The sequence below is a fragment of the Neophocaena asiaeorientalis genome, unplaced genomic scaffold (genome assembly GCF_003031525.2).
Source record: "Neophocaena asiaeorientalis asiaeorientalis breed wild unplaced genomic scaffold, Neophocaena_asiaeorientalis_V1.1 scaffold353, whole genome shotgun sequence".
Lineage (NCBI taxonomy): Eukaryota > Metazoa > Chordata > Mammalia > Artiodactyla > Phocoenidae > Neophocaena > Neophocaena asiaeorientalis.
In genome coordinates, this window is record NW_020175261.1 from 763,757 (window position 1) to 778,725 (window position 14,969).

Genomic DNA, 14,969 nt, shown 5'->3' on the forward strand with positions numbered 1-14,969 from the left:
ACTCTTATTCAAAGTAATCTCACAAAACACTACACAAGATATGGCATCAACAAGGATGTACATGGCTACCAAAATTATTTGTTTAATCCAGAAATTCCACTTCTGGGAATTTACTCTAAGGAATTACCAAAGATATACTCAAAGAATTATGTATAAGGGTAATCATGCCAATATTACTTATAGTAAGAGAAAAAAAAGGAAATTTGAAGATCCATAACAAGGTACTAGACAAATAAGTTACGTCACATCCACAAAATGGAACACACTCTCTTCATACACCACTAAAATGGTGAGTAGCACTGCAGTTTCCCAAGGAAGCCATGTTCTCTTTTCCTCTAGGCCTTTGAACAAACTTTCCCCTATACAGTGTTGGGAATGCCTTTAGCATTTTCCTTTGCCTGATTGATTCCAATTTATCCTTTAGGACTCTTAACTATGAGCCCTCTTCATCTCTGCTCAAAGACTGGATTAGAGACCCTTCCTACGTGTGCACTACCCAAGCACTTTTCACACTGTAATGAAACTACCTATTAATTCACCCAAGCTGTAAACTCCTGGATCAGGCATGAAGTCTTACATTCCATTCATCACTATATTGCCAGTACCAACACAAGAAGGCATTCAGTATTTGTTATATAAATAATTCTACAGCCATTAATGGGGGAAAAAAATCACATTTTAAAAGAATGTTTAGGGACTTCCCTGGTGGTGCAGTGGATAAGACTCTGCGGTCCCAATGCAGGGGGCCCAGGTTCGATCGACGGTCAGGGAACTAGATCCCACATCATGCCGCAACTAAGAGTTTGCATGCCACAACTAAGGAGCCCACCTGCCGCAACTAAGACCCAGTGCAACCAAATAAATAAATAAATATTTTAAAAATAATAAAAACTGGTATCAAAAATACTTCCAAGTTAAAAATAAAAATAAGTCCTTAAATTTAAAAAAATAAAAGACTGTTTAATGATGTGAGAAATGTTTTTTATATATCAAATAAAAAATGGCTACAGAAAGCAATTTTAGCAAGGTTGCAAGATACCAGGTTAATACCCAAAAGTCAATTGTCTTCCAACATACCAACAATGAATAAGTGGAATTTGAAATTAAAAACACAATACCATTTACATCAGCACCCCATAAAAATGAAACACTTAAGTGTAATCTAACAAAACATGTATAAGATCTATATGGGAAAAAACTATAAAACTCTGCTGAGCGAAATCAAAGAACTAAATAAATGGAGAGATATTCCATGTTCATGGATAGAAAGACTAAATATTGTTAAGATGTCAGTTCTTTTCAACTTTATAGATTAATACCATCCCAACTAAAATCCCAGCAAGTTATTTTGTGGCTATCAAAACACTGATTCTAAAGTTTATATGGAGAGGCAAATGACCCCGAATAGCCAACACAATATGGAAAGAAGAGAACAAAGAGAACTGACACTACCTGACTTTAAGATTTAACATATAGCTACAGTAATCAAGACAGTGTGGTATTGATGAAATAGACAAATGAATCAATAGAATAAAATAGAGAGCCAGAAATAGACCCACATAAAGACAGTCTTTGACAAAGGAGCAAAGGCAATACAATGGAGCAAAGACAGTGTCTTCCACAAATGGTGCTGAGACAACTGGACATTCACATCAAAGAAAATGAATCTAGAAACAGATTTACACACTTCACAAAAATTAACTCAAAATGAATCAGAGGCTTACATGTAAAACGCAAAGCTATAAAACTCCTAGAAGATAATATAGAAGAAAAGCCAGATGATCTTGGGTATGGTGATGACTTTTTAACTACAACACCAAAGGCACAATCCATGAAAGACGATAACTGATAATCTGGACTTCATTAAAATTAAAAACTTCTGCTCTGAAAAAAGGCAATGTCAAGGGAATGAAAAGACAAGCCACAGACTGGGAAAAAATATTTGCAAAAGGTGCATCTGATAAAGGACTATTATCCAAAACATACAAAGAAATCTTAAAACTCAACAATAAGAAAACCCAGTTAAAAAGTGGGCCAAAGACCTTAAAAGACATACAAAAGATATACAGATAACAAATAAGTACATGGAAAGATGCTCCACATCAGATGTCATCAAGAATGAAGAAAATCCAGAACACTGACAACACCAAATGCTGGTGAGGATGTGGAGCAGTACGAATTTTTGTTCATTGCTGGTGGGAATGCAAAATGGTGCAGCCATTCTGGAAAGCATTTTAGCACTTTCTTGCAAAACTGAACATACTTTTAACATAGGATAACTCCTTTCAACAAAGAGTTGAAAATTTATGTCCTCACAAAAACTTGCATACAAATATTTATAGCAACTTTATTCATAACTGCCAAACTTGAAAGCAACCAAGCTTCAGTAGGTGAATGGATAAATAAACTGTGGTGTATCCAGACCATGTCATGTTATTCCACACTTTAAAAAAAAAAAGCTGTCATGCCATGAAAAGACATGGAGGAACCAAAAATGCATATTACTAAATTAAAGAAGCAATCTGAAAAGGCTACATACTGTATGATTCCAACAATGTGACATCCTGAAAAACTATGGAGACATTAAAAAGATCAGTGGTTGCCAAGGGTTAGGGGAGCGGCAGGGATGCAAAGGCAGAGCACAGAATTTTTTAAGGCAATGAAAATATTCTGTATAATGCCCTAATGATGGATACATGTCATTATATATTTGTCCAAATCCACAGAATGTAGAATGCCAAGAATGAACACTATTGTAAACTATGGACTTTGGGTGCTTATGTGTGTCAACTGTAAAAAATGTACCATTCTGGTGAGGGATGCTGATAATGAGGAAAGGCAGGGATATGGGAAATCTCCACCTTCCCCTCAACTTTGCTGTAAGCCTAAAACTGCTCTAAAAATAATAAGTTTTAATTTCACAAATGGCTACCAAACATGTTCAGCATCATTCCAATTTTATTTAAAAAAATAGTATGTGTGTTTGTACTTTTTAAAAGACTAGAAAGCAAAGGGGCATGAGGAACTTTTCGGGGTGACTGAGATAACCTGCATCAGATTGTAGTATGATTACAAGTTTGTCAAAACTCATCTAAGTATACGCATTGAATTATAAACTGTAAATTACACATCTATAAAGATTTTTAAAAGACTAGAAAAACACATGCCACAACATTAACACTGACTATGTCTAGATGTTAGAATTACCAGTGATTTTTTATTTTCTTCTGAGTTCTTTCCTACATATTTCCAATTTTCTACCAAAAAAAAAAAAGAACTGCAGCCAATTAAGCTGTGACACGCCATCACTGATGGTTAGACATTTCCCAATTACAGCAACTTAAAAATGATGACATACATGAGTATTCGATAAATAACCAGGCTTTATATAGTTTGAGGGATTAGTAGTGGTGTAAGAATTAATAAACAGAAACCTCAATTAAAATACAGACCAGAGGACTTCCCTGGTGGCACAGTGGTTAAGAATCTGCCTGCCAATGCAGGGTACACAGGTTCAAGTCCTGGTCCGGGAAGATCCCACATGCTGCAGAGCAACTAAGCCCGTGCACCACAACTACTAAGCCTGTTCTCTAGAGTCCACGAGCCACAACTACTGAGTCTGCGTGCCACAACTACTGAAGCCCGCGTGCCTAGCAACACGCGCAGCAACAAAGACCCAACACAGCCAAAAATAAAAATATATTAATTACTTAAAATTAAAAAAAAACATGATGTCCACATCATGAAATTTAATAGGTTCCATTCTCTACATTTAGTCAGACCCGCCTGCAGACTGACACCTTTTTAAGAGGAACACTAGAAAAATACAGTAACTAGAAACTTTGGGCAAGCTATTTAAATGCTCTGTATATCAACTTCCTCATTTATAAAATAAAGAGAACAGACTAGCTGCTAAAACTTCTTTCAACACTAAATCCTAAGAATCACTACCTTAAACCCTTAAACTTTTCTACACCTAATACACAATGTCTAATTTTTCAACCCTTCTATTTAACCTGTAAACTAAAGAAAATAATAATGAATTTGAGTATGCAGGCATGTGAGAAGCAGCACAGGGCAGTGGTTAAGAAAACACTCTGGAGCCAGCCTGCCTTGGCTTGATTTCTAGCTCTGCCATTTATATATGACCGTAGGCATCCATCAAGCCATTTAACTTGTTGATGCATTTCAAAGTAAACTGCAGACATCAGTATATTTCCCCCTAAATGCTTCTGGATCATTATTACTTCTTAAATTAGTGCTATTTGAGCCCTCTTCCCAGGCCCTAAAAATAACACCCATTTGGCAGCCCTACTGTGATGTTCCAACATCTCTTACACCCTTAACACCTACTGCTTCTGTTCTCCCAAGTAAAATGGCAAATCCAGGCTGATGATACATCACAAGGCCTACAGTACTTGGCAATTTAATACACTGCACTGTGTAATAATTAAGAATACAGTTTCGGAGGCAAATGCCTGAATATAAATCTGGACTGACACTTCCAAGCATGTGATCTTGCACAGTTTACATAACCTCTTTGTGTCTCCCTTTCCTCATCTATGACAGGCGGTACAACAATAATTACTCATAAGATTGTTGGGAGGATTAAATGAAATACTTAAAAGTACAAAGTCTGACACACAGTAAGCACTCAATGTTACCTGTAATATTACTATCTATGATAATCATTATTAGATGTTTCATACATAAGGTCCTATAAGAGCAGAGATAACAAAGTTTCCGCGAGGGGGGATAACAAAGGATGAAGTTCGACAAAGGGGATTATGACCAGAATCTGTGGATTCGGTTTGGCTTTGAAGGGGGGATGGGGTGCAACCATCAAACCTCTAGTATGAAAAAAAAACCTCTAGGACGCAAGAATGCAAATAAAACAGTCAAGAACCAGCAACGCACCTCCCCTGCTGTTTCTGCTTTTCGCCTTCTAACTACATTAGGTAGCAGTTATTTCACTTCGTGGCTTAAATCGCTCCTTTGATTTTGTGGCCTCGCTAAACCGGCCTACAAAAATCTTCCGTTACTATTAATTAATACAGTGCAGGAGAGTGGAGATTAGTCCTGGGGAAAGAAACCCAAGCGCCACAGAAGCCGAGCGGGCTGACAGCAGTGCGGGCGCGGAAGCACCACCGTCCGGAGTCGCCTCTCGCGTCGGCCTCCCCACCACAAACACACCCCCAGGGCGCGCCCTCCGCCACCAGCCACCCCACGGCCAGCAGCGAAGGCGCCCCTCACACTTGAGACCCCTCCGCGCTCCCAGACCCGCAGGAGGCGGCCGCAGGCGCTCCGCCGCCTTTCTTCCCTCCTCCGTCGGAGGCCTACTCCGGCGCCTCTCCCCTCTTTGTCCCACACAAGCCTACAGGCTGTCGCAGCCTCACAAGCCTCCCCCTCCAGGGACGCACCAGAGAGGATCCGAAGGAAGCTGCGCCACCAGCCAGGAGGAACCGGAGGAGACAGCGCTCCCTCAACGACAGAGCAGCTCAAGGTTCCCGCCTCGGCGCTGCCAATTGTGGACGAGCCCATCGCGCGTGCGCACTACCTTCCTTCCGCAGAACCCAGTCCAGCTCGACTCTGATTGGACGACCTTATCGCGTCACTGCGCAAGTGTTTTTGCGTTTCTCCTTGACCTCTGCCAAGTTTGATTCGGGATTATGGTTCAATTCAAAAAGTATTTATTTGCTGCCTACGGTCAGGCATGATGTTCATGCTGAGGCTACAGACCACATCCTAAGACAGATGAGGCATATTTCTTAAATCTGAGAACATCTACATGGATATGTTCGTGCAGTTTGATGGTCTGTCTGCATTGTAAAAATATACAAATATAATGGATTTTTACCATATAGCTCCTAAATTATGCCGCATTTTAGGAATGAGGGAATTTCAACGACTTTGTTAATATGTTCCTTTTAGGTACCCAGCTGAAATAAGTGAACTGACGTTTTAAAGTTGGTCCAACACCTTTTAATATGGTGACTAGTTAGAAATACATAGGTCGTGGGCCCTTTAATGTAAAAGTATCCCCAAACCAGGTCACCGTCTGTTAATATGTAGAAAAATATTCCGGTTTGAACAAAACACTTTAAAACGTGTGAATACAATAATTTTCATTATTTAGCATGATTTTCAAAAGACATTAACTCTAAAATACGTGAAGAATTACAGTATTAAATCTTACCAAATTGTAGTAGAGTAGCTATCTTTTTTATATAATAAATTGTTGCAATTTTTTGGACTTTATTTTGGTAAAATCAGGAAGTGGTAGCTGAAGCAGAGTGAGTTCAGGGAGTAGTAGATGAGGTCAAAGAGATAACGAGGGGGAAAATCATGTAGAAACGTGTGGACCATTATAAGAACTCTGGCTTTTATTCTGAAATGGGAGGGTTTTGAGCTGAGTTAGAAGACTATTTACATAATTGAGACAAGAAACAATGGTGGCTTAGCCCGGGTGGCTGCAGCAGAGACGGTAACATTTGGAGTCAAGATATGTTTTGAAGGTAGAAGCCAGATCGGAGGTAGAGTGTGAGAGAAAAAGAGTAGATAAGAATGACTAAGGTTTTTGGCCTGAGAAACTAGAAACATGAAGTTGCCATTTATTGAGAAAAAGAAAATATCAGAGGAGTAGTTACCATGGAGGGAATGGGTTCCTCATCCCCTTTGTGATGTGGGCCCTTTGGTGTGAGGTGGTTCCTGCTTGGTTCCTCATCCCCTTTGTGTTGTGGGCCCTTTTGTGTGAGGTGGTTCCTGCTGGGTGCTTACTAGGCAATGGTGGAGATGTCAAGATGCAAATCTGGGGCATCACAGGAGAAGTCTAGGTTGGAAATTTAGAGGAATCAGCATGCATAGGTGCTATTTAAAGCTGTGACCCCAAGAACAAAAAATTTAAAAAACAGACAAATAAAATAAAGCCATGACTCTGAATAAGGACAAGATAGCGAATATAGTTTAAAAAAAAAAAAAATCTTCATCCGGGGGAATTCCCTAGCAGTCCAGTGGTTGGGACTCAGCGCGTTCACTGCCGTGTCCTGGGTTCAAACCCTGTTCGGGGAACTAAGATACCTCAAGCCGTGAGGCGCAGCCAAAAATAAATAAAAATAAATAAAAAATCTTCATCCAGGCAATTCTACGGATACAGATATCTTTGGAAAAAAAACATTTTGGTAAACTTTAGTTCCTTTCCTTCTTTAATCATTAATTAAATACTAAAGTGTTATCACAATTAAATACTTTTTATAAAGACATTATACTGTGTCCTCAGGTTCAGTTAACTTTAGAACTACTGAAAGTAAAAGTTTCTGTAACTTTAAATTTTGAATTAACATTTGTTAATTGGGTTTTGATAATGTTGGCTAATTGATTAACCAACACCAACATCAGAGCTGAATGTTTCTCCCAGGGGGAATGGAGAGGAGAAAAAGAATTTGAATGTCTCCTTTTCGTGAGATTACCCTTCTTTTTTCAGTTGTGTTTATTCCACTTATTTCTTAGCCACTACATTTCATCAATTTTGGACTGCTACTTTTTACTTCAACTGTTCAATAAATATCTGTAATAACATCTCTTGTGATTCATACTCTACAGTACATACATTCTGAATCCTATTTTTTAATTTATTTTTTACTGAAGTATAGTTGAATTACAACTATGTGTTAGTTACTGCTGTACAGCAAACTGACACAGTTATATTTTTTAAAATAATTTTTCATATTATTTTCCATTATGGTTTATCACCTGAATCCTATTTTATACTTAAGAATATATGAGAAAACAGAGGTCCACTGATCGTTTAATTTGTTCATATCACACAGCAAGTTAATGAATAAGAAAGTCAGGACTAGTGCCTAGCCTTTTTCATTCCTAATTTTTATGCTTTTTCATCAAAATGAGTTTTGGAGATACAGTTATTGAACAGCTTTTTAAAATTTCACATGTTTATGGAGCAGCTTTGGATATTTGTTTTACATGACTTTGGCTTACAAGTGAATTCTTTTTGATTCCTTATTTAACTTAAAGGAAACAATGACTCCAGAGGACCCTAAATTGTTCTAGCAGAGCCAGGTGAAATGTTTAGTCAGAGTAAGTAGCAATTGTACTGTTCCAGGTTTACCAGAACATTGAAAAGCTTCATCCCTAAACAACTTAAAGCAGCTGCAGACTTAAGGGGGACCATTAGGCCTGCTTTAGTTCAAACCTTTACCAAAATACTCCCAAAGCCTCTCTTTAGCAAACAAAGAGAACTTCACTGAGGAATAATATACAGTTTGTCAACACAAATCATTTTTTAAGATTTATTAACTTGAAGGACTTCCCTGGTGGTCCAGTGCCTAAAGACTCCATGCTCCCAATGCAGATGGCCCAGGTTCAATCCCTGGTCAGGGAACTAGATCCCACATGCTGCAACTAAAAGTTCACATGCCACAACAAAGAATTCGCATTGCCACAACTGAAGATCCTGTGTGCCACAACTAAGACCCAGCACAGCCAAAAAACTAACTAAATAAATAAATATTAAAAAAAAGAAAAGATTTACTAACTTTAAAAATTTTTGAGAATTTTCTTTGGCTATTTTGGTCTTCTCCTTTGCTTTAAAATGAAAACCTTGCAATTCAGCATTATATTTTTCCAAATTAATACCTCAAAACATTATTCCATTTAAAACCCTTAGGGAGGGCTTCCCTGGTGGCGCAGTGGTTGAGAGTCTGCCTGCCGATGCAGGGGACACGGGTTCGTGCCCCGGTTCAGGAAGATCCAACATACCGCGGAGCGACTGGCCCCATGAGCCATGGCTGCTGAGCCTGCGCGTCCGGAGCCTGTGCCCCGCAACGGGAGAGGCCCCAACAGTGAGAGGCCCGCGTATCGCAAAAAAAAAAAAAAAAAAAAAAAAAAACCCTTAGGGAATTCCCTGGTGGTCCAGTGTTTAGGACTTGCCACTTTCACTGCCGTGGCATGGGGTTCAATCTCTCTGGTCAGGGAACTAAGATTCCACGTGTGGCTTGGCCAAAAACAAAACAAAAACCCAAGAATACATAATATGATAAACATACTAACCAGAATAGGGTCATTAAAAAACTACACTTTGGGGCTTCCCTGGTGGTGCAGTGGTTGAGAATCTGCCTGCCAATGCAGGGGACACGGGTTCGAGCCCTGGTCTGGGAAGATCCCACATGCCTAGGAGCAACTAGGCCCGTGAGCCACAACTACTGAGCCTGCGCGTCTGGAGCCTGTGCTCCCCAACAAGAGAGGCCGCGACAGTGAGAGGCCTGTGCACTGCGATGAAGAGTGGCCCCCACTCGTCGCGACTAGAGAAAGCCCTCGCACAGAAACGAAGACCCAACACAGCCAAAAATTAATTAATTAATTAAGAAAACAAAAAACAAACCAAAAAACTACACTTCGAGGATACTTAGGCAGCATGAAACAATGCAGCATACTTAAGAACATCTTAGATATGAAAGAAGCAGATATAAGAACCTAGAACACAACAATCAGAAATGGAATTTCCAAAGCAGTTGGTAACCACAAAAAGTACAACTAGATTCTGCAGTTACAATCTAGGACAATAAACCCAAAGGCAATCTTTATATGTAAACTATTGGAAAGAGGAGGGCTTTGGCACACATAGCTTTTAGCAATCTCTTCTTTGTTCCCCACAAATTGAACATATACTTTCTTACTTCTCAATCATGCTACAAATAGCATTATGAATTCTGCGTACCTTCCCACAAATTCACACTCCAATGTAATTGCCATGACAAGTTATAAAATCTTTCAAATTGCCAAATCTAGGCCATCTTTTCATCTTCACCTTTTGTGATCATTTGGAGCATGTGGCACATACTTACCACCCCTAAACCTCAGGTCTCTTCAGCTGTTTCAGTTCTGCTTTACTAACATGCTAACTTATTCCTCAACCTGTTCAAGCACCTGCCCGTCTCTTTTCCCACTAGAAAGTACTTTCAAACCAGTAACTGCTTCATATAATTTTATGCTATCATGGCCTAACATAATTCTAGAGGTATTAGAGTGTCTTAGAAATATCTTTTCTATTTGATCCTTCCATTTCCATTACCACTATCTTAGCTGAAGACATTACTTTTCATCTAGGTCACTGGATCCAAACCTGGCTGATGAATCTCCTGAGAAGTTTTTAAAAATAGATTTGTAGCCCCTGGAACTTGGATTTTTTTAAACTTTTTATTCTATATTGGAGTATAGCTGATTAACAATATTGTGTTAGTTTCAGGTGTACAGCAAAGTGATTCAGTTATACATATACATGTATCTATTCTTTTTCAAAATCTTTTCCCATTTAGGTTGTTATGTAATATTGAGCAGAGTTCCCTGTGTTATACAGTAAGCCTTGTTGGTTATCCATTTTAAATATAGCAGTGTGTACATATCAATCCCAAACTCCCTAACTATTCCTCCCACCCCCACCTCCATAAGCATAAGTTCATTCTCTAAGTCTCTTTCTGTTTTGTAAGTAAGTTCATTTGTATCATTTCTTTTTTGCATATAAGCAATATCATATGATACTGCTCTTTCTCTGACTTACTTCACTCAGTATCACAATCTCTAGGGTCCATCCATGTTGCTGAAAATGGTGTTATTTCATTCTTTTTAATGGCTGAGTAATATTCCACTGTATATATGTACCACATCTTCTATATCCATTCCTCTGTCTGGAACCTGAATTTTTAATGACCTCCCCAGATGATTCCTAAATTTGAAATCCATTGATATACAAACTTTGGGGGGCATCAGACTTTAGCACAATAACTTGCAGGACTTGTCAAAGCACACATTGCTAGGCCCCATCTCCAGTTTCTTACGTCTGGGGTGGTGCTTAAGAATATGAACATCTAATAGATTTCCAGCTGATGCTGGGCTACTGGGCTGAGAACAATTCTTTGAGGATCACTGATTTATCAACAGATCTTTGCTGTAATTGCTTAACTGCTCTTCCTGACTCAGACTCTTCCCTCTCTAATCCGTCCTCCCTGCTGCACCAGAGGAAGAGTCTTTCTAACGCAGATGATTACGAATTAATTTATGGAAAACGCCTTTTATAGCGACTGGCTAATAGTAGATCCTCATAAAAATGTACCAAATTTACAAATGTCAGGATTCCCTGGTGGCGCAGTGGTTGAGAGTCCGCCTGCCAATGCAGCGGACACGGGTTCATGCCCCGGTCCGGGAAGATCCCACATGCCGCGGAGCGGCTGGGCCCGTGAGCCATGGCCACTGAGTCTGCGTGTCTGGAGCCTGTGCTCCGAAACGGGAGAGCCCACAGCATTGAGATGCCCGCGTACTTCAAAAAAAAAAAAAAAAAAAAAAAAAAAGTCATTCAAATTAACGACAACCAAACTTTAGTTACTCCCTATGGCTTATATAGCAAATAAGATGACCTTTAATAATTTTCATAATTTAGGCCTAATCTCCAAGTACACCTTTCCTCCATTTCCTCTACTCCCACCCCTGCATTCTACACTGGCCAAAGTAGACTACTCACTGTTCTCTGCATTTTCATACCATCTACAACCTTTTATAAAGTATAAATACTATATTTTAAAAATACTACCACATGCCCCAAAGTATCCTGGAAATTCTTAGAAAGTAGACTATTTTCACTTACAATCTATAAGACCATTATAAAATAGTGCCCCCAAACTAAAACTCTCCCCCAAACTAAAAATCTAACTTGTCTGGTAGAGCTATAAATTAGTATAATTCTACTAACTTACATGTTATTTCTCAAGCAGGCATTAATTCCAATGACTTCATAAATAATTTATCAAGAACGTCATATATGGTATACTTTTTTCCAGGAAAACACTTGAACCAATATTGCTCTACATATTTTTTAAAAAATCAAATAAATATGGACTTTAATCTCCAAAATTCAGTGAGGTAGGCATAGCAGAGATTTGGCTCCAAAGTACTTCTCTACAGTATCATGTCCTATCACAAACTTACTCGGTAAATTTTACCATCTCAAATGAAAATAAGTTTTTATAGTAATCAAGTTCCAGTTTCTAAAACTGATCTTATCTTCGGGCTGGAACCCTCTGGCCACATTTTGCCCTGCACATTTGCTTGGCTCATGTAATTTTTTAAATTATTTAATTTCAATTGCCATACTTGAAAACTGATTACACATCAACAATCCAGATTTTTGGCTTCTTTTTAAGAGTCGAAAGCACATCCATTAGGATGGATATTATTAAAATAAACAAAAAGAAAATAAGTGTTGGTGAGGATGCGGAGAAATTAGAATTCTTACTGGTAGAAATGCAAAATGGTGCAGGCACTATGGAAAACAGTATGGCGATTCCTAAAAAACTTATATAAAAGGAACTACCATATGATCCAGCATTCCTGTTTCTGTGTATGTTCCCAAAAGAATTCAAAGTAGGGTCTTGAGCAGATATTTGTATATCCATGCTCATAACAGCACTATTCATAATAGCCAAAAAGTAGAAGCAACTCAAATGTCTATTGACAGATGAATGAACAAAATGTGGTATATACATACAATGGAATACTATTCAGCCTTATAAGGAAGGAAATTTTGACATATGTTACAGAATAGATGAATCTTGAGGACATCATGCTAAATGAAATAAGCCAGTGACAAAAAGGCAAATGCCACTTAAATAAGTTATGTAGTCAAATTCAGAGACAGAAAGTAGAATGGTGGGTGCCAGTGACTGGAGGAGGAGGGGATGGGGAAGTTGTTGCTTAATGGGTATAGTTTCAGATGTGCAAGATGAAAAAGTTCTGGAGGTTGGTTGCACAACAATGTAAATATACTTAACACTACTGAACTGTAGACTAAAAAATGGTTAAGATGGTAAATTTTGTTTTTTTAACCACAAATTATTTTTTAATTTTAAAACTTAAAACATTAAAAACAAATTTTTTTAGAAGATGCATCAGCATTGTATCTCTCAGTTTTCCAACGTATCAATCAGCTGAAGCAGAGTAGTTTAACACTGTAAGCCCTCTCCAGGACCACCAGCTCCAACTCTCCAAGTTTTCTCCCTCATACCAAGGCCAAAGTGTCAACGGCCAACTCTTCCGCAGTTTTCACTGCCTATTCTTCACCTGGTTCTCTTCTCTCATTTGTTACTTTCAAGGCCATTGCTAGTACTTGAGTTTGCATCCTTTTCTCTGGCTCATGAATTTACAGAATGTTTATAAGATCTTGCTCATTACTTACCAACCTGTCCTTTGAATTTAAAAATACAAATCACATGCATATTTTTTTCCATCCTAACTAGGCTTTATACAAAAACCATTTCAAAGATGTTATTTATGGTCTAACAATATAATTGTAATGTCAAGTCTTTTCTTTTTTTCCTTTGGTTATTTTAAATATACACTTACTTTAAAAACTCCACAATAAAATCAGTTTGAAATGTACTAGTTGGATTAGTCAAGAACTCCAAGTTGTTCCGTATTCATACACTCACCTACTTTAAAAAAAAACTTGTTTACATGATTGTTTTCTCTATTAGATATGAGTTTCTTGAGGGCAGAAATTGCATCTTCTTCATCCTTATATTCCCAAGGCTGTACTACAGTATATGGAACACGATACTTAGAAGACTTACTCTCGTTCCTACATTCTGTCTCTGTTTTTGCAATTTCTTTGCACTAAGCAATAAAACTAAACTGGAACTGGTACTGCTTCACACACCCTGATTACTACCATTGCTCTTAAATGAAGCATAGCAATATTTCAGGGTATTTTTTTCTTTGGGACTTCCCTGGTGGCGCAGGGGTTAAGAGTCCATCTGCCAATGCAGGGGACACGGGTTCAATCCCTGGTCCGGGAAGATCCCACATGCCGCGGAGCAGGTAAGCCCGTGCGCCACAGCTACTGAGCCTGTGCTCTAGAGCCCGCGTGCCGCAACTACTGTAGCCCGTGTGCCTAGAGCCCATACTCCGCAACGAGAAGCCACCGCAATGAGAAGCCCATGCACCGCAACGAAGACTAGCCCCCACTCAATGCAACTAGAGAAAGCCCGTGCACAGCAAGGAAGACCCAACACAGCCAAAAATTAAATAAATAAATAAATAAATAAAAGCAATCATTTAAAAGAAAACAAATACAGATCATTCTATCAACTCCTTGTGTTATAGATTAAATGTTTTATTTGCAAAGGTATTCTGAGTTTTACATTAATTTCTAAACACCACTTGAAACTTTTCCTGAAATCTCTTAACGTAAAAAAATTTTGCAAATAATACATATACCTATTCTACCAAAGTACTCATAAAACTGATGTTTATTTTTGAAGGTATGTGGTCTTACATACACATCTAAATGTATATGACAGCAACTATCCCCCAGTACCTACCTGGCGCACTTCTGAAATGGCTAAAACAGACTGGTAGGTCTTTGGAACTCCACTTCCATGGAATAAATTAATAGGCTCTCTAATACCATTCAACCTAAAAAGTAGCTTCTTAGCTCTCCATGACGCAAAGGAGAAGTAAAGAATTAGGAGCCAGCCAACCTGGTTTTAAATCCTGTTTCTATCGCTTTCGAGTAAAGTTCCTCAACTTTCTTCATCTGTGAAGTTAGGATAATACCTCCTTCGCTGGACTGAGTGATATATGCCTGGTATTAATTTGCTTCTACATTAATAATTTATTACTTTGGCTGGCCTGAATTACTGGGTACTAACCTAACAAACAAGCAGCAACGGCTCTCTGATATTTCTGAGTTTATATTCAACCTAAAGCTTAAAAAAGAAAATCAAGAAACATATCTATATATGGCCATATATTCTTATTAAGAAACATAATTATTTAAACAATTATTTTTACATATATTGTGTCAGACATTAAGGACAAACTTCAAATTCTATCTAGTGGGAAAATGCGTATTTAGAGAAAATGAGCTTATTAGTTTCAGGATTAAAAGGGGTTTAGGTTACCTT

General features: G+C 38.3%; 1 protein-coding gene across 1 annotated transcript in view; it reads right to left on the bottom strand.

The window, feature by feature from the left end:
- The window catches only part of RAD54B (RAD54 homolog B), a 97,102-nt gene extending 91,566 nt beyond the window's left edge, over window positions 1-5,536 (bottom strand). The window contains exon 1 of the mRNA XM_024765416.1: window positions 5,421-5,536. The gene's annotated coding sequence lies outside the window, so the exon portion shown is untranslated. The remainder of the gene's footprint in view (window positions 1-5,420) is intronic.
- Between the last annotated feature and the right edge of the window lie 9,433 nt (window positions 5,537-14,969).